This window comes from Erpetoichthys calabaricus, chromosome 3, assembly GCF_900747795.2.
Source record: "Erpetoichthys calabaricus chromosome 3, fErpCal1.3, whole genome shotgun sequence".
In the NCBI taxonomy this organism is placed as follows: Eukaryota; Metazoa; Chordata; class Cladistia; order Polypteriformes; family Polypteridae; genus Erpetoichthys; species Erpetoichthys calabaricus.
The window spans coordinates 225,635,293-225,662,770 of record NC_041396.2 but is presented as its reverse complement, the minus strand read 5'-3'; the positions used below and the strand labels follow the sequence as shown (position 1 = coordinate 225,662,770).

Here is a 27,478-nt window from a genome sequence, read left to right as displayed (position 1 = left end):
CAACAATCATTCAAGGTGGGTACATGTCACTCCCCTTTTCTGATCACTACATTGGCTTCCTGTAGCGGTACATATAAAGTTCAAGTCTTGATGCTTGCCTACAAAGTAGTCAATAGGTCATCACTCATATACATGGAGACACTTATGAGGTCCTATGCTCCTTTTCGCCCACTTGGTTCTGCTGATTAATGGTGTCTGGTGCGTCCAACTCTACAGTTCCTAGCTGGTAGAATGAGCTTTCCAAGTCCATTTGAACTGTTGACTCCTTCAAACTGTTTAATATGTGATTGAAGACTCTCCTGTTGTTTGAATTTCTGTCTAACCGTAGCTGTTAATCTATAATAATAAAAGGCAAAGTCCTCACTGACTGACTGACTGACTCACTCACTGACTGACTCATCACTAATTCTCCAACTTCCCGTGTAGGTGGAAGGCTGAAATTTGGCAGGCTCATTCCTTACAGCTTACTTACAAAAGTTAGGCAGGTTTCATTTCGAAATTCAAAGCGTAATGGTCATAACTGGAACATATTTTTTGTCCATACACTGTAATGGAGGAGGCCGAGTCACGTATCGCGTCATCACGCCTCCTACGTAATCACGTGAACTGAAAACAAGGAAGAGATTTACAGCACGAGTCACACGCGGGAACGAAGGTAAATGACGTTAATTTTTGACTGTCTTTTAATACTGTGTAAGCATACATATTAACACATGTGCAATTAAACGTGTGCATTTACGGGGTGATTTCTCAGGCTTAAAAGCTCACCTTTTATGAAACGCGGGAACAAAGGTAACTGACGTTGTTCACTGTCTTTTAATACTGTGTAACCATACATATTAACACATGTCCAATTAAACGTGTGCATTTACGCGGTGATTTCTCAGGCTTAAAAGCTCGCCTTTTACTAAAAAGGTAAATGCAAAACTATTTTCAATCAGTTTATTGAAACGCTCCCGTTAAGGATTGCAATAACATATTCGCGAGATAAAACAACGAAGTAGGGGGAAATGGAGGAACAGCCGCAAACAGCGAAGAGCAAAAAATTTATTAAACAATTGAGAACGGAGCGAGTTAAGCATACAATAATAATAAATAATAATTCATTACATTTATATAGCGCTTTTCTCAGTACTCAAAGCGCTATCCACACAGGGAGGAACCGGGAAGCGAACCCACAATCCTCCTACAAGCATGTTCATAAGGGAAACAAAGCACGGTGTAAAACGTAAGTTTTAATTAAGTTTATAGAAACGCTCCCGCTGCGGATTGCAATAACATATTCGCGAGATAAAAGTTTAATGAGAACACACGAGGTATAAACGAACCACACGCCGTGGCGCAACGTTAGGGGCAACAGTTTCAACCATTCTATGATCTGCTTCTCGCAACTGAAAGACGGCACATGGCGGATGTTAGCCAACTTGCTGACCGCAACGTTAGGGGCTTCAACTATGGCGCTGACGCCATATCTCAGTGCCAACACTTTGCAGACTGTACTTAAAAGACACGCCCTCCTCACTGGACAGTTAAAAAACACCAATCAAACTAACGATGACATCAAGTATTACCCAATCAAAAGTAGGAAAGGAGGCATCTTCATAAAATGCGTGTGGGATGATTTGCATGAGACGCTGCTTTAAAAAAAAAATGATAAAAAAAAATACGGGATAAATCCCGTCCAGTATTGATTCAAAACGGGACGCGCAATTTCATTCTCAAACGCGCCACGATTCCGTATTTTAAACGACAGGTGGCAACCCTACAGTGCCAGGTAACCACCCATACAATCAGATTGTGATTCAGACTAGGAATGCAATGAATGTAATTACCCCGATCTACATACAAGGCGAAAGTCTTGCAACATTCAAAGATGATGGTTTGGGATAATTAGTACTTATTAAGTACAACATTGAACATAAAAGAGCTTATGAAGCCTTGAACCGAAAAAAGCAAGATCTCAGAGATCGTAAAAAAAAAAAAAGGAGGTAAAGTCGTTTTACTCGCTGTAGATTTTACTCAAACATTACCAGTTATTCCACGAGGGAGACCAGCAGATGAACTCAACGCGTGTTTAAAATCCATGCTTCTCCCACGCTCGGTTATATGTCGCGTGTTCTCGGGTAGGTACACCAAAAAATGTATACATTTAAGCATGTAATGGGCAAAGAAAAAATGAGGTATACCCGAAGGCACTGCAGTAGTACTCAATGTAACTTTACTTCTTAAATGTTAATGTTTTACTGTTTAATAATTTATACGCTTCTTATATATTGTTCAAATTCTTTTATGAAAATACCAGTGACAGCGCAATGCACGATAACATGGAGTGAATACACCATACGCATCTGCCCACGGCCGCCCTGGTGTGCGCAGATAGGAGTTGATTCTAAAATAAAATAAACATAAAAACAGTAATACATTCATCACCCATAAAGCGGATAGCAGACGTGACGTATTATATGTGTACCACATTTCAAGTCAATACGTGAAACGGTTTGCAAGCTACATGTGATTTAAAATCCTGGACAGACCAACGAAAAGCCACGGTAACAAATTATTGAAGAAGATTTTACTGTTTAATAATTTATATTTATATGAAATGTGCTTCTTATATATTACTTCATATTCTCATATGATAATGATGTTAATGTTGTTTATATTGATTTCTATGTTATTGTAAGTGCATCTATGTGTGTATATGTATGTATGTATGTGTATATATATATAAAAAATATATATATTAAAAATATATGTGTATATGTATATATAATATATCTGTATATGTGTGTATATGTGTGTGTATATGTGTATATGTATATATATATGACAGCAACACTCATAACAATGACAACACAATTACATTGACAATCATGTTACGTTATTTTTAAAATGTTTCCTTTACTTTTTCATAACCTCTTTAACACAGTACTTCTCCGCTGCGAAGCGCGGGTATTTTGCTAGTTTTTTATAATCAGGGAATTGTACCTTGCTTGTAGTAAACTCTTCACTTGTGGTGATCAATTTTGTAACCTTGTCCTGTAACACTTGTTCCCAAACAGTCTTCCAGACTGATGTTTACTCATTTATGTTTACATCTTTAATAAGTTGCTTTAGATAAAAGTATTTGCTTAGTTAATAAATGTAAATGGTGTAGATGCCACACAAGCTGAATGGGCATCCCAGCCAGGTGAGGGAGCAGACCTGGAAGGAAGGACCGGAAAGGGTGGACAGACAGCCCATTAAAAAGAGAAGACGTCGATGGAGGTTTTTTTATTCCCCCAGCACCCAGGGCATCAGCGAGCCCCAAACCCCAACACGAACACAGTTGTACAGTCCCGGGTTCAAATAATAGAAGGTTTTTATTTTAAATACCTCCAAATGTGACACAAACACAAACACAGGTCTTCCTCTCACAATACGTCTTTTCTCCCTACCGCACTACCCTCTGGAACTCAAGCATTGCTCCACTACCTCCCAGCTCCGACTCGCCTGAATAAGGGAGTGCGGCATCTTTTATTACAGACCAGGGAGTACTTCCGGTGCCAGGGTGACTGCCCGATGAAAGCACTTCTGGGTCACATGGAAGTCCATAATATGGAGCTTGTCTCCCTACAGTGCCCTCTCGTGGCACCCAATGACCCCAGCAGGGCTGCTCTACCGGACTACATATCCAAGCATGCCTGCTGGTTTCCTACTATACACCGACCTCCGGGGCTGATGCCATCTAACGTGCTGGGGGAATAAAAAACTTCCATCAATGTCTTCTCTTTCTAATAGGTTGTCCGTCCACCTTTTCTGGTCCTTCCTTCCAGGTCTGCTCCCTTTCCTGGTCGGGATGTCCTTCCAGTAGCATTCTGCCTGCTATCAAGCAGGAAGTTACCGACAGAATGGGATTTACTTGTTTGTGGAATTTAGAAAAATGGAAAATGTATTACATCATAACATTCTCATACCTGTTTAATGAAGTATGGACTTATGGTGGTGGGGGTTGAAGGCCATCTCTTCAGCTTCAGGTGTGTGGTATGAAACAACGTGAATGGTGTGCACACACTCACACTTACACTCACATGGGGCCAGTTTTAGCACTGCCAGTTAATCTAGCAAATACTACTTTGAGATGTGGGGGGAAAACATACACAGACACAGTCAGAATATTGCGACAGAACCACTCGGGGGCGTACTAGCCACTCAACCCGGCACAGACAGACACGGGAGGCACACGTATAAAAACAAAGAAAAGTTTTATTTTCTTTGCCTATGGGGCACAGCACAGTCCCAAAAGCACAAACACAAATAAACACTTCTTCTTTTCTTCCTTCACTCCTGACAAGCTTCATCTCCCTCCACCCAACTCTGGCTCCCAGAGTGGTGGTTGCTGGCTCCTTTTATAGCCCACTCGGAAGTTATCCAGGTGTTTGATGATCCATTTCTGGCTGCACTTCCAGGTGTGGCGGAAGAACCGTCCACATGGGCTCAGGGACCACTGCAGCACCCCCTGATGGTGACCACAGACACCAACAGGCTTGAGTTCCAAAATCCCATACCCGTGGCCCCAATGCAACCCAGGGGGGCTGCCATCTAGCATTCCGGACAAGGTACTGTCCCGACCAGGCTGGCTCCCCCAGTCCATACAATGAAGTGGCATCCTGGCCCAACAAGAACCCCGGCCATCTGTGACAATATACAAATTCCATACAGACCACAAATGGGCAAGGGTTTTGAAACTGGAATACTGGATTCATAATATATCAGCATCAGAAATGTTAGTCAGTACAAATTTCACTGTACTCTGTACATGTAGAAATGAATTTGAACTTAACCTTGAAATATTAAAAAAAGAGAGATAAATGTTGAGGGACTTCAAAGTGCACTGGTGTACTAATATTAAAAAAAAGAGAGATAAATGTTGAGGGACTTCAAAGTGCACTGGTGTACTAATCTAAAAGACCCGTCCCTGACATGGCAAAATGGGACTAGGAGCAAGCAATTTAATTTAAAATTTACATGACTTGAATTCCTGTGGTAAATAATACATTCGAATAAAACTCTTTACAGGTTATGAGTGGTAGATGGCCTAATTATAGCATTCAGGCATACGATACTGAAGGAGATTTCTGTAAAGATAATTGAAAATATGTCAGTGTCGGGATAGTATTTCTGTGAAAAGCCACCTCTGGCTAAGAAGATGAAAAAGCAAGTGCAGTTTTGGTATTTAGAGACATTTTATCTGCAAATTGGGTGTCCTTAGAGTAGTTTACTGGTTTTATCAACTGCAAGAAGTGGAAGAAGCATTGTCCAGTATTTGGGAGTGCCCTGAAGTGGGGCTTCATTGTATGCATGCTCACAAAAAATGGCTTAAACCCTCTTATTTTAAGTTATATTTTTATGATTATACTATTTGAGTCTGAAAAGGGCAACATGGTAGTACGTATAAGGGTTATCACTGCTTCTACACACATTCAGTTTTCAGGGTTTGAATTGTGGTCCATGCTCCCTCTATGTCTGATGATATACTTCTCCATGTACTTTGCTTTTTTTAAATATGTGTACATACATTTAATTACACTGTAATTTGGAACCTTGTTACCTGCAACAGACTGGCATTCTATCCAGGGTTGGCTCCCATCTTGTTCTGTGTGTTATGGGATAGGAACAAATTGCAGGTTTTTAACATGCCCACTTACACACTAAAATGTTTGGTATTAAGCAGCAATCACCTGACCCAATTTTTTTCCTTTGATTTTGTCTCAAGTATCATTTACTTTTGCCACTCAAAATGATTTCTAATGAATATATGTTATTAAAAAAAGCATTATAAGTGGCCACAGCTACTAACTTACTGTAATTATGTAGCAGCCACATGAAGGGAAGAGCAAAGAAAGTGAGAAAAATGGAGCTTGGGCCCGAGTCTTTGCTCTAGCACTTTGATTAAAGCTTTCGTGAAATACTAAGTTCTAGTCATCTTGTTTCTTGGATTTTCTGGTGTTTGGCCTATTATAAGTGTTATGGATAACTTAGCCTGGTTGCTGTTTTTTATAGCACTTATGTACTTAGTCAATGTTTTCTCACTGTTGTTTGGACTCTCTTTTGGTTCATGCATTTGACAAATGCAATTTGCTTTTTACTTGCTGGGTATGACTCCTCAGTTCCCAGCTCAACTCATGAACCCGCAGTGACACCATGGACCACAATGTTTTCTGTTAATGAAGGAGATGTTGTTTTACATTCCAACCTTATGGCTGTGTCTCTGTGGAATAAAGGGTTTGTCGAAGTTTGTCCCAAGAGAGTGAAGGTGTGGTTGCATGGTATTATTTTTTCTTGTTTTTGTCCTGCTCTACTTCCTATTGTATTAAAATATGTATTATAATTTAGTAAAGTATGTAGACCTCAGTAAAAAATATGACTTTGGATATCAAGATCGATTCGAGTTAGATGCAAACTGAATCATCTGAGCATTTTACGATTCAAAAGCAAAGTAACACTGAGATTAAACAAAGATGTCAAAGTGAAGAATGTGAGCGATTCAGTAACAGTAAAACTGAAGGCAAGGACCCAAAAGTAAACTAGCTTAAAAAAACAATGGAGTCATGATCAGGGATAAGCTGCACAAGGAAGACATAACCAGTATGGGAATAAGGATGTCCGATCTACTGCAATAAAGATAAGGGGTGCATTCACAGTTGTAAATGAACAGAAAAGCTTAAATAGGACAACCAAATAAGATTGCTGTTAGTAACACTATTATAGATGATTATGTAGGGCTTAGAATAGTGAATAGTTAAAAAGATAGTTCTTGACAATAAAATAAAGATGGAATATGTATGAGCAACCAGCCATTTTTATAATATAATCCAGAATTAATAAATCACCCGTCAGTCAGGGTCTTCATTTAAGTAAAAGGGAGGGGACCATTACAAATAAATGGCAACTCTTGAAATATGTGAATTTATTCCTTAAATTAATATTCAGAACCAGAAAACCATTGTAAAATATTCCCTAGCTGACAGACCCGGATTTGGGAGTACAGGTTGAGTGCTGCTTTGTGGTTTTGAAAGAATATATTTAATTCTTTCCACATTACATCACATTGTACTTCTGCCATCAAAAATAAGAACATATTAGAGGACCATTTGCTCTTTTTACTTGTTGGTGGGAAAAATTATGTCCCTTGAAACTGAAATGTTTATTAGAGAAAGTATGCAATCAAATTAGTTTGGATTTTCAAATTTCAAAGGTATATTGGTCACAAACAATATGTTAAATATGGCTTGAAGTTAACAAAGTCGTCATTACTGCACAAACTAATCAAAAGGCCACATATGCTTAAATCTATTCTATTGGCAACTTTACATTTTGTGTCTGCTTGTGAATCATGTTTTACATTAATCAAACCATATCATATTTGATATTTAAATCAATTCATTTATTTTCTTTTTGGTCCATTGTATAAACAAAATATTTGTGTCAAGCATGTCCACATACAAGTGGAATCCCTTTAGCCTAGAACCGAACTTTCTGTATGTTACAGCCTACGTTATAGCGTTATAGAGAAAACCACTCACTGCTGTGAGGCTTCAGATTGCTGTACTTCTATTCTGGTTCAAGTTAAGAATATTAGTCATAATAATAGTCAAAGTACTACATTGTAATGATAGGGCTGTTTTAGCATACTCACTAGTGCTCATTCGCTTCCCGGGTCCTCCCTGTGTGGAGTTTGCATGTTCCCCCCATGTCTGTGTTGGTTTCCTCCGGGTGTTCCAGTTTCCTCCCACAGTCCAAAGACATGCAGGTTAGGTGCATTGGCGATTCTAAATTGTCCCTAGTGTGTGCTTGGTGTGTGTGCCCTGCGGTGGGCTGGCGCCCTGCCCAGGGTTTGTTCCTGTGCTGGCTGGGATTGGATCCAGCAGACGCCCGTAACCCTGTGTTAGGATATAGTGGGTTGGATGATGACTGACTAGTGCTCATGAGATTTGCAGGTTGATGGTGTTTTGTGTAAATTTGCTTTTGTCACTCCAGTTTTCTACTTTGATTCAAAGACAATCACTCAGGTTAACTAACGCCTCCAAACTATCTCTAAATATGGTTAGAATGCAATGTGTGTAAATAGCTTCACATTCAGCGATTATTCACATTCTTACAAATTACCATTAGGTTCGTATGTGTTTGGACAGTGATACAATTTTACATGTTATTATTATATCAGTTTGTTTTCCTAATTTTTATGTTTAATCAAAGTAATTTAATGTAGTTCCATGAACAGCACATCCATTTTGTATTATCTAGCAATTTTACTGGTAACACATTAACTTATTTATAATATACCAAGGTTTTATTTTTTGACTAAATGATAAGAAGAAGAAGAAGAAGAAGAAGAAGAAGAAGAAGAAGAAGAAGAAGAAGAAGATTTCTTTATAGATTGCATTTTCCATATTCAAAGCACTTGACAAAGTTTGGATGTTTTCCAGTTATTTCCATGTGTATTTGGAGAATGTTCAGACTAGGATCACACAGTGATTTGAGGGTGGAATTAAATGTGGCAAGCTTGTGGTTTAAAATCCAATTGATTAAGCATTACAGTACACTACCTTTGAAACTCATCCATCTATCCATAGATCTTGTGAGCCCAGTAAGTCTATTATAGGGTCTTATTATTATACCTTCACAAAACAGGAGGCAATAAAGAATGATAGGGACCAGAAGATAAGATATAGTCTACAGGTACAAAGCCAAAATACTAAACAAAATTAATGAATAAGAGAAATCAAAGCCAGATCTTTAGTTCAAAAATGTGAACGACAAAGTTTTATTTTCTGTTTAGAGAGTTAAGAAGTGAACAACACAGACTTTTTAAAGCATCATAACGGCCAGATCACATGTTGTGCACTTTGGGAGAATTATCACAGTTCATAAAATGAACCCATGAACCCTAAAATGACACCAGAAAAGATGTAATTATAAAATTAACAATAACAAAAACAGCTCTGAGCTCTAAATATATTTTAGAACTTAATTTCTTACTACTCAAACCTCTTAGAAAAAAATATGCACAAAACCCCAAGGCAAAGGAGGGAAAAATTTTTAAATATCAGCCAATTGTAACACTTATGGAGCCAGATCCTAAGGTAGCAGTGTTAAATATATTGTTACATTTCCACTTATCACAAGATGTATTCACTCATACAGGGACAATTTAGAATAGCCAGAAAAATCCAAAAAGTCTAAAATCTCCATCTCACATTAGGTCCTACCTTGTCATATGCTATCAATGTCTAGCACCATGCTGAAAATCTCCTTGCACACACTGAAAGACTGCATACTCTCAGTCCCATATTTTTCAGTCCTGTTCTGTTAATAGATCTCTTCCTGTGCACTTTTCCCTTGGCTGCATACAGAAATCGGTGCAACAGGGAATCAGTTCAGCAGATTAGGATTCATGATGCTCTACTCTTTCCAAGATATTTTTTATTCTCCTAGCACTACATTAATTTCTACCTAAACTGTGATCAGTGTTCAGGACATGTAGGTGGAGTGTCACTAACTGCTACTCTATAACTCACCCACTGTATTCTCTACCTTGTTCTTTCTGAAAAAAAAAAAACAACTCATTGGCAATTTGTTATTACTCTAGTTAAGACCTCTGCTCTGTTCTACACCACCATATCACCATTTGTAGGCAAACACAATTCAAGTTACACCCTGGACTTCCTGTCTTATCAATTTTTTGGGTTTTGCTTTAAGACATTTTTTTTGGAACCTAAATTGAACAGAAACATCTCCTGTCTTGTGTGTGACCTGGATATTCATTTTCAATAAATACAGTATGTGTATATTTTTTTTTTTTTATGCGTACATTTGCAACTTTTGTACTCCCTTTAACAGCTCTGTCAGTTCCCCCTGGAATAATACTACCTGTGTGTTCATTTCTCTCTCTCTGTGTATATATATTATTCAGACCTGACCACTCCCCTCCATACCGCTTGCCCAATCATTACTTCTACTGTGCACATCCTCTCTCTCTCGTTACCACCCTGTGACACTCTCAGTACTAACTCGCCCTTCAACACAATCAGTTATAATGGCAAGGCACAAAAGTAAATTATCTATTCAAGAACGTCAAATTTTACATTGCAATTGAAAAAAACGGCAAGAACTGATAGTGAACATCGAAAAAAAATGAACAAAAAAGACCTGCATCTAATATATATCAAGAACAAAGAGAATTGTCCAATAAACACAAAAGAGAAAATTATCCCGAACAATATGCAAACAGAAGTTCAAAAAAGTAATGTTTATAGAATGCAAGTTAGAGGAAAGAAATTCATAACACTGTTTTTGATGAGGCGTTAATGTAATTTCATTTTTTATTTACTTTTTATTACTTGTTATTACATTTTACTTTTTTACTTTTATTTTTTACTATGTATTAATATTCACTTCTATTTAAAACGGGTTGTTGTAGTGAAATACACAAGTTACTGATTTTCTATGTATAATAACTAAGGACCAAATCGTCTTCCTTCCACGCACTGCATACTCTTCTATATACCATCACTTTAAATACAATTGCTTTCTCTAAAGGAGGAGTGCCCGATGCCCTTCAAGCAGTGGTCTTATTTATTTTTGGAAATCTCTTTTCATTTTATTGTTCACTATTTATGTTTTATCTTTTTCCTTTTAACAGTTGTTTTCTAATTGCATTGCTGTTCATCATGTTTTAATATACTGTATGGTACTATATACATACTATACATACGTATACAGTCATAAATACTGTATTTTAATCAAATTTAAGTTGCCTGCTTATCTTTTTCTTTTCCTTTGATTGTAAGCAATAGTTTTACCTGTTGATGTGTGATATTCTTTGGTCAAACTAATTATTATTATTTATTTATTTTTTTGCTGTTACATTCTTGAGCTCATTACTGTTGGCAATTGGCAGTGTTGCTTCTACAATGTGATTAATTTTAGAACTAACTGTTGAATGATATATCCAGTATTGGAAAATTGAACTACATCTGCTCAGTATGTAAATCCGTGTTTACTGTTGCCCCTAACGCTTCTTTCTTTACCCAATGCTATTTTTTTTTTATTTTATTAATTTTATTTTAATCATTCCATACAAATAGATCAATTTTTACAAAAGATAGAATTGAAAACAAGTCGCACCCACCCCTGAGAGAGAGAGCATGGCCAGCAGACTAAAATTTAAGGCTTGTAAACATACCTAAATTGATGAGTTTAATAGGGCAATAGAGACAGATGGAGAAGAAAAAGAAACATGGAGTTAATTGCTGCCTCGGTGCATTACTAGCTTATTCTAAGATATTATCGATTAGATCCTGCCAGGTTTTGAAAAAATTCTGTACAGATCCTCTGACTGAATATTTGGTTTTATCCAATTTCGAATAGTATAAAACATTGGTTTCCCACTGACTTAAAAGAGGAGAATTAGGATTGTTCCAGTTTAGCAAAATAAGTCAATGCTATTTTTGATTGTGTGGTTACAGTTTCATTATGGTCCCTTTACACCTCTTTTCTCTGTGGACTGGATTATGCTGTCCTGAGTCAGATTGGGATTGGGATAGACTGGGTGGGATAATTAGGCTGACTTGTTTTACGTTAATGCTTTTGTTTCTTATTTTATTTTCTGTTGTTAATCTGTTTTTGCTTTAATTTTTTTTAAAAATCACAAAAAGTATTGTCAGTCAGCCCATTCTGGTTATCTTTAGGATGTGGGTGGGCACTGGAATGCCGGGCACGGAATAGTATGGCAATAGGAGACAATCGGAGCTGGAAGCTCTATACAGTGATCAGAACTCTAGAGTTTTGAGCCAAAAGCAAAAACTACTGTGTCTCCACTTTATAAAACATTGAAACCAAACATGATTAAAATATTAAAATTTAAATAGGGTTGCATGGTGGTACACACCCAGTCTGTATGGATTTTGCAGTGTTGTCCCCATGTCTGTGAGGATCTCAGATTTTACTCCTATGTTCCAAAGATTTACCAGTACGGTCAACTGGTGACACTAACTTGACTTTAGATGTGTGCAAATGTTGGTGTGTGGGTAAGTAGGCCCAGTGATGGACGGAAGACTTTTTTATTTTTATTTTGATATACTTTATTAATCCCCAATGGGAAACTGTCATTTTGCATAACTTTGGGGGGGTCAAAGCGTGGGGTCAGCAGTTGTACAGCACCCCTGGAGCAATTATCAGGTTAAGGGCTTTGCCCTGAATTGGATTAAGCAGGCTTTAGAATGCATACATTTATTTACGTACTTGACCACAATTTTTTGTTTCAATTTTTATATTTGCTTTCTTCCCATTAATACACTTTTTAGATGACTGCTGAAAAACAAGAAAGATAAAGATACAATTAATGAGAACTCAAGTTAATAATGTAATTTATTACATAGTGGTGGCTCTGAGGCTAAGGATCTGCACTGGTATCCAGAAGGCTGCCAGTTCGAATCCCCGTCACTGCCAAAAGAGATCCTACTCTGCTGGACCCTTGAGCAAAAACCTTAACCTGTAATTGCTCCAGGGGCGCTGTACAATGGCTGACCCTGTGCTCTGACCCCAAGGGGTATGCGAAAACGAACAAATTCCTAATACGAGAAATCGTATAAGGCGAAATAAAGAACAAAAAAAAAAAATTTTGAGTAAAAATAATCCACAAATACAAAAAAACATGGAATTCTGCTATTAAGAGTGTATGCATTTTAAAATAAAATTGGTAAAGCAGTACATTACACCATTGTTTTGAATAATTCTGAGTAATGACACAAAAATGATTTCCAACACCTATGCTGACACAGAATGTTTAATTTTTGGTTTTCTCTTCATAGCACTAGTTTTTTCTTTGACCTGAGAGATAGGCAGGAGGATCTATTTTGTCATCAGAGTGCTAATTCTGTTTCATGGCAAACCATTCATTTCACTGTGACAAGTTGTTTGCTTTCAACATACCACAATATTATAGAGCATATGGCACATTAGTGTCATAAAAAATAGAATACAATTTAGGAGAATAATGCATATTTTAAAGCCCAACTCCTGCTATTCCTTGAAAGTATACTTCCTATTTCTTTCCGTGTCTTTCTTCTGTTGCTGCAGTACCGTGCCCTGTTGTATTTCCATGTGTTAAATAACTTAAGTTGATTTGAAAAGGATGTATGTCTTCCCACTATCTAATTATAAATTTAACCAAACACACATAGATTTTAGCTAGTCAGCAATGTTTGACCTGTAGCTGTTTCATCTAAAAACCTGACAGGCTGATGTCATCTTTCACTTTCATCATCTCATAATGGCAGCTTGTTTATGCAAAGCTAAGGTTCTAGATTCAGGATGAAGACCTCTAAAACCCACACCTGTCTGCTCAATGTTTTTTGGCTGGATATGTAGATTAGTGGCTAAGGAGCTTGTGAAGCTGCCTCTCTAATCCGACACAAAGAGGCAGGATACAAGTTCAGAAAAAAACACGTTTTATTCCTCCATAGGGAAACATTTTCTATTGCTCCCAACTTCTCAGCACAGTACAGAAAGAGCCAACAAATACAGCACAGTTTCTTCTCCTCCAGTCCTCCATACAGGCTTTGTCCTTCTTCCTCCCGATTCTGGCCGTTGAAGAGTGGCGACTGGCCCCTTTTATAGGACACCTGCTTCCAGTGTCCTGCGTTCTTCTTCCGGTGCTGCCAAACAGGGCCCAGTAAACGTCCAGGCCCCCCCTGGCTGTGGCTAAGGGCTCCAGCAAGGTTGAGCTTCCATTCTCCAAAACCATGGCCCCGCTGTAGCCCAGGGGGCTGCCCCCTGTTGGTCCAGGGGAGAAAATATCCTGAAAAGCTCTCTCCTCAGGTCTTTCCATTGTCGGGCCATTCGCCACAAGCTAGACTCTGCAACATGAGAATACAGGTTAAGTACATGTTATGCCCATAATTATTGACGTTGAGCAAGATATTTAACCTGTCTGTGTCTCAAAACAATCCTGAACGGGTCCCATTTTCAAACAGTGCATCTGCCCTGTGCCCTTAACATTACTGCAGTGTGAAAATAAATGGTAATTAATCCTCAACCCAAACTGATCTGTTGATTGAAGAACCTTGACCAGACCTGCACCTACACATATTCTTTATTATGGAAGTACAAGTGACAGAGTCTCATTATAGCCATTTGTAAATTTGTATTTCACTAGATATACTATAAAATCACCAGAAACAAATAGTTAAAAGTTGTGCCATTACATTCAGTTAAAATTAGTTTACTTTTGAATAAGGAGCTAAGTTCATCTATGTGTGAATTTCTTTATCATTTTGATTCTGCCTCTGCATAATAGAATGAATATTACAAAATTGTAGTGTCTGTTTGCATCTGTATTAAACCAGAAATTGGAGGGGGCTACTGGATTTTCATTAAAGTCATTTGGAATTTTCTCATGAAAATTGTGGTAGGGCCGTACTAGCATTTTTCTATGTGCATGCTGAGTTCTCTGACATCAGCTTTCATTTAACTAATATCTGTCACCCTCTTGCTAATGACTAGTGAGTCATAAAAGTTCATACACCTTTCATGTCACAGTATACGAGTCCAACAATGGGATGTTTATCTTGACTGGCATCAGGTCATTATGATATAAACATTTGTGATGGATGGCCGGGGCCAATACCTGGCCGGGACACCCCTGCACTGTATATACCAGGGGGACAAGGGTGGGAAACCCAGTATCTCCACCAGGACGCTAGATGGCAGCCTCCCTTTATTGCAGAGGTGCCTCGGACTCCCCCAGGGCTTCATGGGGGTTGGAGTTCTGTGCAGCCCTGTTGGGTTCCGCAGGTGCTGCCAGGGAGTGCTGCAGCAGGAGCTGCTGGCCCTTTTTGGACGTTGGTTTCGCCACACCCGGAAGTGTAGCTGAATGTCGGCAATCAAGCACCTGGAGCACTTCCGGGTGCCTAATAAAAGGAACCAGCGAGCACCACTCAGCGGCCAGAATCGGGAGGAAGAGGACGAGGTTGCCAGGGATTAATTAATTAATTAAGTCTTATTAATTCTGATTGGTGGTAAAAGAAGAGAGTGTTTACTTGTGGTGATTGCTTACTGTATTGTGTTTGGGACTGTGTTGTGGCTGGAGGGATTATGGGGAAGACGTGCCCTCCACCTGAAGAAAAATAAATATTTGTGTTATTTTACTTGTGCCTCCCATGTGAATCTGTGTCAGGTTGGGTGCAATATAGCACCTTTTCTTACACATTACAAAATGTGGCAATATAAATTTAAAGGCAAAGTAAAATGAGAGTCATCAGCTGCTCAGTAAAAAAAAATATTGGCTATAAACTGCCTAAATTGAAAGAGCAACATCTCAGATTTAGAATCAAACAGCTTTAAGGTGAAAAGGGACAAGCAGCAATAACATGGGAAAAATACACAGACTCCACATGCACTGCACACTGCACGTCCAGTTTGTCTAGTAAACCGTTGCTATATTAGTCATTTTTTTACCAACAAAACTAACCATGGTACCTGTTGAATTCAGCTAATAAAATACTTAAAAATATTTGCTATCTCTTCCCCTATGCGTACCTGCAGCATCTTTCCTCTATATTTCCATGTGTCTGATTCTTTCTTTACATGTGCTCCCTTTCTCTGGCACGCTCTCCTAAAACCAGCCTCTCAACCACTGTCATTAATTTCGAGGTGCCTTTCTCATCTTCTGTCTGGTTTTATCCTTGCTGTCTTTGAAGGTGACACTCTCGGTGTGCACCTTTCTTCCTTCTCGTTGGGTCTCACACTCGTACTTCCTCTTTTGATCAATTCACTGACCAGTCACACCAAAGTCAAACTGACCAATCAGATGCTCAGTGGGACTGGACACAGAGACCGTAGTGTTTTATCATAATGTAGATATGAAGTATATATATTTTTCGAATTAAAATGATTTATGCAAATAACATACAGTATCAATGTATCAATATGTTTTAGGATATTTTATGATCATCTATCTGCTATCACAGCTTTTTAGGCCATGTAGCACCCTCCACCATTAAAGACACACAAGTCTTTTAACTAGTAATAGTAAAGACGGCTTGTATAGTGAACTGAGTTAAGATGTATTGTTGATCATTGGTGTTTAATATACTGTATATTAAAAAAATGTTTTCTGTATATTAAACACAATTTTTGGTCTGTGATCTTTCATATTGTTGGTTGATTTGTTGTTATTTTAAGTTTAATTGCTTTATCAATTGTTAATCTATGATTGTAAATTTATTAGTTATTACATTTTTTCACTTGTGGAAATCAACTTTTGCTACCTGTCTGCCAAGCAAATAAATATAAATGTAACATTGTGCTGCAGTGACCAAAAGGATAAATTAAGAACAATGTCTGCTGTTGGTCTCCTTTTGGTCCACTACACCATACTGTTTAGACAAAAATGGCAACATTTGCACAAAGCATACAGCTAATCATTTTTTAATAATACTTTTAGATCATCAAAGCACAAATTAATTCTGATTTTAAAAGATAACACTTAGAAACTTCTTTTCAAGATATATTGGAGAATAAAATAAAAAAAAAAAATAGAATGTCATACATGCAACGTGCCATGACTCCCTAGCAGTGAGGATAGTAAAATTGTAAAATGGTTCTTTTTGTCTTGTTTTATAAGGTAATCCAATTAAATGAAGGAAACCTGCTTTGGGAAAACAATATAAATATAAATTAAATACAAAGCACTTACACACTGTTATGTTGATTGATAAGTACATTAGCCTATTGGCATTTTTGGAAACTCACTGTCTTTGTAGGACATGCCTGTCAGGCTGATATTCTTGAAGCTGCTCTGTGTCACCATGGTAGGTGATTTTCAATTACATTTGTATTGTTTAAAGAAATCGCTGGCAGTCACTGGCCCCTATCCCAAATAACCAGAAGTCTGCAAAAAAATGACTACAAGAAATGTCATGTCCGTTTGGCAAACTGCTGGTTTTAATTCTCTCATCTCTCTGTTGCTTTCTAAGCTGTTACAAACACATTGATAACTTTTTATACATGTTTATTTTGTGTCAGAATGAATTATTAATTTTTATTAAGTTTTCTTTTTTACATTTTCATTATTAATTCAGACCATAATTTTCTCCTCATTTTGAGTGTCTGGCTTTGTCATTTTGGAGCTGCAGCTTCGGGCTTACAGGACCCACAGGATACAACAGAAAAGTTTTAGATGTGGGACATGAGAGGAGTTTGTCATTTAGGATTGAAGGGGAGGGCAAACAAGTCATAAAACATAATTGTTGTTTTATAGTCACCACTGTACTGCTACACATTTACATTACATTCCAAATATATTTAAACTGTTAGTAATATAAAGTTATGGGCGGCACGGTGGCGCAGTGGGTAGCGCTGCTGCCTCGCAGTTGGGAGATCTGGGGACCTGGGTTCGATTCCCGGGTCCTCCCTGCGTGGAGTTTGCATGTTCTCCCCGTGTCTGCGTGGGTTTCCTCCGGGTGCTCCGGTTTCCTCCCACAGTCCAAAGACATGCAGGTTGGGTGGATTGGCGATTCTAAATTGGCCCTAGTGTGTGCTTGGTGTGCGGGTGTGTTTGTGTGTGTCCTGCGGTGGGTTGGCACCCTGCCCAGGATTGTTTCCTGCCTTGTGCCCTGTGTTGGCTGGGATTGGCTCCAGCAGACCCCCGTGACCCTGTGTTCGGATTCAGCGGGTTGGAAAATGGATGGATGGATGATATAAAGTTACAATATGAGGCAAGTCTAACTTACATTAACATATTGACAACTTTGAAATTGCATTAAAGTACACAAATCCCATTGACAATATTTAAATGAAAGAAGATATTGCTTTTTAAAGTTTGTTTGTCTGCTTATTATTGTGGAAATAAAAGCACTTTCTTATTTTTTAACAAGTTAGAAAATATATGCATAGGTAATATTCCAATTCATTATGGGTGTAAGAGCCAATCTTGGGAAGTTAATGTTAGATTTATTTACAGTAAGTGCTAGTTTGAACAGAATATCAGTTTCACATAGCTACTTAGATAATGGTATAATATTTTTGCCCTGTAAGTTAACATGAAATAGAACTCAAGATTTCTGTAAAAACAGAGTGTTAATTGACGGCACAGACCGTTCTGATCATCTCCTTATCTTTCTACAACCTTTAATGAACATATGAACATTTGAAAGTATGACTGCATGACCATATTTAGAGAGAAATGGAATAAGATAAGTAAGCCTTAAACAAAATTTTTCTTGTCTTTGTAATATCAATTGTTTCTCTCTTTGTGTGTGAACTGTTTTGCTTTGAATTTTACTAAAATTTTACCAAACAAAGATACTTGTGTTGTGGAACTATTTGAAAACACATCACACTATTGCCTAAATTGTTCTATGAAGTACAGTAAACTAAAGCTGCAGAACCCTAGAAAATTTGGACAAACGCCTTTACACTGGGACTTAGTTAACTGATTATTAGTTGTAGTGTTCTCAGTTATTTATTTGCTTCGTCAAAGAAACAGATTTTTGTATTTTAAATATTTTGTAACAGAATATTTGTGATTCTGCTGTTTGTACAAACAGGGATAAGTGCCAGGTCCACGTGCACTTCCATTTCAATTGCTTGTGCTGACTTCTGAAGATCAGCATGCCGACAGGAGTGTGAGTCAGACGTGTTAAAGATGAAGGTACATGAATACAAAATCTACAAATTGAAATAGCCTCTCTCAAGCTAAACCTGAAACAGTAAACAAATCTTAATTTAAAATGTATGGACTGTTTTCTCTGTTTTAAGGAAAGGCAACATGAAATAGAGAGCTGCTTTGAGTAGGATGGTTTATAGTAATTATTTATCCATTCATCATTTAAACTTGCTCATCCAGGTCAGGGTCATTGGGTAGCTGGAGCCTATCCCAGTGAGCAATTGACTCCATCCCATTACAAATCACACACACACTCAAATGCCAATTTAACATCACCAGTTCAGCTAATCTGCATGATTTTGGGAAGAAACCAGAATAAGCTCAGCGGGTGCACATGCAAACTCTCCAGAAGAAGCACCCAGGACGCAAAACTGCAAAGCAGCAGTGCTAACACTGCACCATTGTGCTTGCTGCATATTCATTGATTATAAAAATAAATGCACTACCTGTGACCTTAGAAAAACTGAGGAAAAAATGCCCTTTATATGAGAATTATTTTAGTCACATCGTGCATCTTTTGTGGGGGCAAGGCCCCAAGGCCACCAGTTAAACTCAACTCAAGATAATGGTCCTTTTCACTCTCAAGTGAGCAGGAACAGGTGTTGAGAGCACAGGACAAATGGATCACAAATTGCCTATAACTCCAGTAATACAATCTGATAGCTTTGAACATGAAAATTAAAGCTATTATAAGCTATTATATATTACCTTGTTTAGGTAATATAAATCCAGCAAGTAAGTAAATCAAGAAGTAAACAGTCAGTTCTTAAAGGTGATGTTTTGTCAGCAAGAAATACGGGTAATCATAAGGATCTGAGCGATTTTGACAAAGGACAGCTTGTGATGGCAAGACAACTGTGTCAGAGCATCTCCAAAATGACAGGTCTTATGGGGTGTTACTGGCATGCACTGATTAGTACCTACTAAAAGTGGTCAGAGGAAGGACAACAAGTGATAATGAGACAGGGACATTGGAGACAAACGTTGATTAATGCACGTTACAAGTGAAGGATAACCCCAATCCAAAAGAAGAGCTACTATAGCACAAATTGCCGAAAAACTTAGTACTGACTATGAGAGAAAGGTGTCAGAACACACAGTACATCACAGCTTGCTCAGCATGGCTCTGAGTAGCTGTAGACCAGACAATACACCCATATATAATATGTTGACCCTATCCACCACTGAAAGTGCCTAAAATAGTCATGTGAGTGTCAGAACTGAACTATGGATCAATTGAAGAGAGTGGTCTGGTCCAATAAATTAAATTTTGTTTTTTAGATCATGTAGACTCCTATGTGTATGTGTCATTTACCTGGAGAAGAGATTGCATCAGGGTGCACTATGGGAAGAAGACAAGCCTGTGGAGGCAATGTAATGCCCTGGGTAATGTCCTTCTGGGTAACTTTAGGTCCTAGCATTCGTGTGGATATTATTTTGACAAGTACCACCTACCTAAATATTGTTGCACACCATGTACACCCACCCCTTCATGGCAACAGCATTCCCAGATGGCAGTGGCCTCTTTCAACAGAATAATGTGCCCTATAACAGTAAAAAAATTGTTCGACAAAGAATAATATGTTGACTTGGCCTTCGAATTCCTCAGTCTGATTGAACATCTGTGGGATGTGGTGGAAAAACAAGTTTGATCCATGGAGGTGGAAAAACTAGTTTGATCCCACCTTGCACCTTACAGGACTTTAAAAATCTGCTGCTAATGTCTTGATGACAGATACCACAGGGCACTTTCAGAGGTCTTATGGAGTCTGTGCCTCGATGAGTCAGAGCTGTTTTGGCAGTACAAGTGTTAGGTGGTGGTGTTCATTTTGTGGCTGATAAGTGTATAGGTCATCTTCCATATTCTCTGTTATTAGCTCAGATTCTGATACATATGGTCTATGATTTTAATACTTCCACCTCTCGTCAAGGACACATTTAGAGGGCATTTGTTGTTCTAAGTTATTTGTGTGTTATAAGCTGAATGATTTTGTTTCTCTACATTTTGAGTAAAATATGTCAATATTCTTTAAGCATTCTTTGCACAAATCATCAGAAACAATATCCATATTATATTCAGTACTCTTTAATACCTGACCTTCATCTTATCTATTTAGACATATATTTTTCATATGAAAAATACTTATTCCTAAAATTCCTATTACATACTAGAAGCCTTGACTTGTTTTTGAAATGGTCTCTGCTAGAGAGAGACAGTTGTGAGTTGGAAAAACATTCATTGAATTGCTTTGGCGAGAGATCACAGACGATTGAAACAGAAAGAAGCCTTGGTGAGTTATCAATGCGTTTACCACATGACCAGTAAGAATTTCAAACAGATACTAGAGACGGCGTCAATGACGTTTGGAGGATGTAAACGTTAGCTTTCGTCTGATGGAATGAGTTAATGACATGAGGCCTCTTTAGTTCCTAGCCCTCTGTGAAATTTCCATCAAAGTATCGGAATGTCTGAACTATTCACCTGCAAGACATTTCTCTGTCAAAACAGAGCAGTCAGTCTGAATGGCAGACAAGATTCCCAAATAAGCTTAGCTCCTTTATCACTAAGAATTCTTCAGGCATGATGTAAAATAAAGAGGTCAAAGGTTGAGTCTTGAGCGCCTCTTTCTCTATCCTTAATGTTGAAGAATTTTCAATGACCACCTATCAGTCAAATATAAGATAAGAACAAGAATTAAAAGTAAATGGGTGCTTTACTAGCAGCTGCAAGTAACTGGATTTACTTGTTCCAAGTCTAAGAAACACAAGAAAATAAAATGTGTTAATTAGAATAGGTGCTGTAGTTCAAAATAGATGGTCAGTTCCTACTCATCCAACATGATGATGTTTGACTGCTGCTGACTGCTTAATACAGTATCTGCAAGGATGACATGCCAGCTCAGTATAACGCTCCAATTTCTGTTTGTGTGATAAACAAGAAAAGACATGAGGAGAAAATTGTAGCAAAACTGAACTCCTACAAATTGGCACTAAAGTGCAACTTAAGAATATGGGCTCCCTTTCAGTCAGTTTTGACGGTGATCTCATCAGACCTTCTTCTGATGCAAGGAATCTTGGTGTAATTTTTGACTCCTCCTTTTCTTATTCCACTCATATAAACCACATTAAGAAACTTTACTACTTCTACCTTCATAACATATCCTGTGCTCGCTCATCCTTCTCCTTTTCTAATGCTGAGAAACTTCTCCATGCTTTTATCACATTCCACATTGATTAACGTAACTCTCTACTGCCAGGAGTCCTTTCTAATCTTATATCACAGTTCCATTTGATTCAAAACTCTCCTGGAAGAGTACTTACATAAACCAGCAGCAGTGAGCACATCACACCCATCCTGCTTTGCCTCCACTGGCTCCCAGTGTCCTACAGGGTTGAATATAAAATTCTATTTTTAACCTACAAAGCTTTAAATGGCCTCACACTTGACTACATCAGTGACCTTCTCCATCACTGTGCTCCTGTTTGCCCACTAAGGCCCTCTGATTCTGGCAGTCGTGTTCTGCCCCACACTAATTTGCACTGTTTGGGTGACAGTGCCTTCGGCTGTATAGCACCCAGACTCTAGAACAACCTCCCTAAATTAATTAGATCAGCCGACTCCATTCATTCCTTTAAAAAACAACTTAAACCTCATTTGTTCAGGAAGGCTTTTGCCTTAACCTAACATTCTGCTCTCTCTTTCACTTTACCTCTCTGTCCAGATGCTCAGGGTAATTTATGTGTGTGTATTACATCACAAATTATGTTATTTGCTAGGCTTTTCTTTTACTATTGCATTTAGTATTTTACTCTGATTTGTTGCATTTTATTCTGTTTAATGCTTTGGGTATCCTGTATCTATCTGTTTTAATGTTCTATTCAGGAAACATTTTATCCAATGTTACACATACCTGCTGTTTCTTTCTGAGACTTCTTGAAGCACCTTGAGCATGGGAAAGATGCTATATAAATAAACTGTATTATTATTATTATTATAAAAAGTGGGATGGCGCCTCCTTATGGTCAGTCGTGGAAGCTAAAGTTGGTTTGTATCAAAATGTGAGCTTAGTTAGTGTCTAACTTGGAACAACTATAAAGTTGTACAAGGGGGAGGTTAAGAGACTGTTAGTACTGCTTATGCAGTTTCCAGTTCAGTCCTACGCTAGATAACCAGTGCACCTACTTCTGCTCTGCCCATATCTTTGGATCTTCCATTAGCTCAATATAAAAAAGGCTTGAACTAGAATTTACCATCTTTTGATCAGCATTGCTTCTAGTGAACATAAAAGTATTATCATCAGGCACATAAAATGAACCTATATCATATTAAACAGGGCTTACAGTTAGACCCCCAACTCTATTGGCAAACCTCTTATTAACTTTTCAACATCAGGTTTAACACAACCACAATGATAAGCCTATGATAGAAACAGATTGGACATATGGTGAACAGGCAGGAATCAAATAATTAGGTATGAATAAGTATGTACTGTAAGTCTCAAGTGATCAGACTCTTTATATACTGTAAAAGGCCTGTAAACTAAACAGCTTGTTTGTCACCATTGCAGTGTTCAAATTTAGATGCAGTTCTTTTAAATGAACCTCGAGAAAATGGGCAGTTAGTTGTGTGGTCTGGAAGACAATACGAAATTGAAAAGAAATACATAAATATTAGACATTAAGGGCAAAGGTTTTAAATCAAAACTGCAGCTTCATTCTGCAGTATACAATGTTTGGTAAACAGTATTCATATGCAAACTGGGCTGTTATTGCATGAATGCCAATGCACTTTAATGTGTTTTTATAAGGTGAAATAGTAAAGAAAAACACTCCTAAAATTAGCTTGAACTTTCTTTAGATTTTCAAAGTAGTTCAGTTCAATGGAATATTCAACATTATAAATCAAATGAAAGTGGTAACTTATAGATTTATATGTTTCAGGAAGTCACAGATTTGCAAATCAACTTTGATGTCTCAGTGAAAGGGAGTTAGGGAACTATTTTCCAAATGCAGCTTTTAAGCGACTAAGGCCTTATATTTACATTTGATTTACGTCTGTTATTGACAACCTTTGGTTTTATAAAAGTTCAATCTAAGCTTTCTTTTCACTCCACTGGGACAGATGTTCACTTTATACCAAATGAACCAAGGCTCACATTCCTAAGTTCATTCATTACTTCATGATGGATATAATTGCTGTTACAAGACAGATCTCCCACTGAGATTTAAACTTCCAACACTCGTTTAATCCTGTAGTTTTCAAACAAATTGGCTCTTTCTGTTTGTTAATCGGGGTGGTGCAGAAGTGTGTGCTGTTACCTCACAGCTCCCGGCCCAGTCACTTTCTTTGTGAAGCTTAAATGTTTTCATTGTGTCCACGTTTGCTTTCTTTTTCTCTGGTTATTCTGATTTTTCTCCCACACCCTTAAGTGCAAACTTGAAAATTCTGGGTTTGTGCATGGAGTTTAACATGCAATTGATTGGTTCTACAGTAAAAGTTGGGGTTTGGTAGAAAAAGAACCTATTTCATTTTCAAATACTACTCCAACACAAAATAAGAATGATTTATAAAATAATAAAGGTAAACTAAAAGAATAGGGAAAAAAAATGAGAAACATAATTCTTCAAAATTAACTAAACAAGAAAGCAAAGGCAACTCAAAACCAAAATCAAGAAGAATAAAAGCAACTCAAGAAATTAACTGTTTAGCAAAATAAAGTTTACAAAAACAGGCAATAACAAATGACACTGCAGATAAATAAAAACCACAAAAATAAGCTAATATAGAAAAAGTCATTAAATTGAAAATTTAATACTCAGAATGCCAAAATGTATAGTTATACGTCTAAACAAAATCTACTGATTTCAAATCAAAAAACTGAAAAGACTACTAATGTTTAAACAAAGGAAAAAGTACAACAATAGGCTGAAAACATGGATGGGGAGCCCTGCCAGGACAACTGATGGCTGCAGGGACCCAAGCTTTGGTAAAGGAGGTTTGGGTTGGGTGACCTATCGGAAGCCATGAAGCAGAAGGGACCTGAACATGGCAACAAAGGATGGCTGTGACTGTGTGCTGCGTCCCTTCTTATCCTATAAGGTCCAGTCAGGATAATGGGAGGAGATGTCAGGATAAAAGGATTTTTAAAAGGACCGTTTTCTGCCTGATTGATTTTAACCTCGCTTTTAAAGGATTATTTATTGGACTTGTTTTAACCTCGACCATCACTTGCTTTTTTGAATTATTTATGCATAGCACTATTTCTTTGAACACTGTTAGGATTGTTTTTTTTGATGGTTTTGATAAAAGCACAGAGTACTGTTACACCTACCCCTTGCTAATTATATGTGTCCTCATCTGCTCGGCTTCATGACTATCGACAGTGGCAAGTTCAAAAGCCTCCCCAAAGGCCACAGGAGCATGGAGCCAAACCACATTATCTTAATACATAATTCGCCAGCCTCCTCACTCACTCACGTCTGTCCGAAGCCGAATGCGCAGTCGCCTTCTGCGCAGCTGCCCGAAAAACCTTACGAGACCTACATCGCGGCAGGCGGCGGATTTATGGTCGTGAAAATTCAAAGAGAAAGGCGACTTCGACCGACATCCAACCCCAACATCGCGGCAGGCAGCGGATTTACGGCCGCAAAAATTCAAAGAGAAAGGCGATTTCGATTAAAGCTCTTAGAGGCCTGAAAGGCGATTTCAACTACAGCTTGAGGTCTAATTACGCATTCTGAATCAATTACGCATTCATTCAATACACCTATATCAGGTTTGTTGTGCTTATACTTATTACTATTCCACTTGTGCCCGTTTCATCTTACGTTGTTGAAACGGGCTCTTTCTCTAGTCACAGTATAATCTAACTTGTTAGGCAGTTACTTCAGTAAACCTCTTAGGTAACTTCAGCCCTAATTACCACAGCTCCTGAAAGTCATAATTTTCCACCACACAAGTGAGTGTAAGGTACCAGTGTAAAATGAAATATACAACACAAAATATACAAAAAGCAAGCAGGCACTGCAGATGTAGTGGTATTAATATTTCCACATATACAGAGTAAACCTATCACCTGTACAACAGGGAGAAGGGACGGAGCTCTGTAGGCCACAAACATGTTACTTCATTTGCTCCCTAGTGCTGTCCAAACTTAAAGTACAATGTCTTGATTTCAAGACCAATTCCCCAGGCAGTTATCTATACCACACTATTTGCTATTTTTGTCTTGTAATGAGATGTCGATGACTCAGTCAATCACATTTATTCATGTCAGTGTGTCTGGCTAGCAAAAGATTGCCAAGGGCAAGGGCACCACCAGTGTGGCACAGCACAGGGTAAAATTTATTTAACACATTTAGATGCAAAAGAGAATCACACTGCAAAGAAGAGAGAAAATCTTCATGCTAAAATCAAGCCGTTGTCACCTAATTTGGTTCAGTTCTTCTATTTTTGCTGTTTGAAAGATTAGGAGTGTAATAAGGAGTTCCAAGGTACGGGTCAGATTTGAAAAAAGAGTTGAATTAGGGAGTGACTATTTGGCAACTGCTATTCAAGAGAGAATTATAAATTTTAAAGAACAGATTAGGATAGGCTATGGGAGTGTTAGCTGTGAACTCAATATACTGCATAGGAGCTGGTAAGACATTTTCTTTCAGAATTGATTCAAATGTACTGTATATACTGCTATCTGATAATTATGAAAGTGTATATCTACAATACACAGTTATATAGCATGTATTTGTTTCATTCAACGTGCATGAAAGATCATGCTGCTCAAATAGCATGAATCACATCAGTAGAAAGTACAGAGTTAAGACAACTGGCAAAACAAGAGAAGAAAGAGCTATAGCAATCAAAATTATTTAGCTTCTATGGGGCTTTTCAGAAACTTTTGTTTGAATGATGTGGATGAGAATTTTCAGTATCTACAAAATAGGAACAAAATATCATTTGGTTTGACAGACAGAAGGCTTGTTAGAAATAAAGACATACAACAGCCAGCCGTGGATAGAACAGACAAACTATCAAATCTTGCTATGGTGTGTAATATGAAATGCTGATACTTGGGCGAAGGAGCATTTAAGGAAAGAAAGGGAAAAAGAGTTCAGATAACAAACTCAAGATGGTAGATTTTAAGCCAAAAGTTTAAACATTAACAGTCACAGCATACTAAGAGAAGGTTAAGCAAGTAAAGGAGTTTTGTTACTTGGTTTTGGTGATTTCAGACAAGGAAAGGCAGGAACACAAGATTAAATTTAGAATGAAAAATAATTTTTCTGAAACATTTGAATGAAAGAAAATGGCAGAAATATGGAAAGAAAGTATCACATGGAACAAATACATATGTTAGGGAAAGGAGGAAAGAAATACTTTAGTTTCTTCTGAAATACAACATGGAGAAACAATGTGGGAATCATCTGCTAACCATAGAAATCAAATGAAAGATTAAAAGTGAAGCATTTGAAGATTATACTGTAGCAAAAGATGAAATTGTTCAGAGACCTTAAAAGAGGAGAAGACTGGCTTAAGGAGGATTATAAGGAAACAATGTTAAAAGGGCAACACTTTTAAATCATACAAGGAAAGGGCTCACAAACAGAGGGATGGGCCATGGGTAACAGAGCCAATAGATGTTATAAGTCTAATATGCCAATGGTGATGTTCAAGTTCAAGATTAGACCTTAGTACACAATATACAATGAAGTTCTTACTTATAAATCACTTCAGAACAGTTGACAATATTGTAATACGAGTAAAAAAAC

At 37.7% G+C, this 27,478-nt stretch overlaps 1 protein-coding gene across 2 annotated transcripts in view; it reads left to right on the top strand.

The window, feature by feature from the left end:
- Positions 1 to 27,478, top strand: part of me1 (malic enzyme 1, NADP(+)-dependent, cytosolic) — a 658,106-nt gene that overhangs the window by 411,593 nt on the left and 219,035 nt on the right. The window lies entirely within an intron of this gene.